The sequence below is a fragment of the Scyliorhinus torazame genome, chromosome 11, assembly GCF_047496885.1.
Source record: "Scyliorhinus torazame isolate Kashiwa2021f chromosome 11, sScyTor2.1, whole genome shotgun sequence".
Lineage (NCBI taxonomy): Eukaryota > Metazoa > Chordata > Chondrichthyes > Carcharhiniformes > Scyliorhinidae > Scyliorhinus > Scyliorhinus torazame.
The window spans coordinates 17,118,188-17,118,598 of record NC_092717.1 but is presented as its reverse complement, the minus strand read 5'-3'; positions in this window follow the sequence as shown (position 1 = coordinate 17,118,598).

Sequence of the window (411 nt, the reverse complement as noted above, 5' to 3'; positions counted from 1 at the left end):
CAGGCTGTTACTTTTAAAGATCAAAAAAATCTGGAATGCCACAATGTCAGCATATGGGTACTTATACTTCTGATTCTCCAAATTCGCGTTGGGAGTGAATCCTTTCAAACTTTACTCGAAAGTGCTAATTTATTCCATTACCCACAGGCCAGCTGCTAGCACTTATTTAAGAGTGCCAAATTTCCCCTCACAATTTCCCCTCTCTAATTGGTCTCGGCGAAGTTCTTCCCGACCTTAGAAGAATGTGCTATCCAAGCTTTGAATTTCCAATTTTAACATATGCTCTGAAAATAACCAATTCAAACAGAAGATTTGATCATTGTTAACTCACAACATTTCGCTCAAATCTTCCACACGAAGAGGCTTTGTTAGACATCGTTGGACAACAAGTAAGAAGGCTTCAATCCGTAA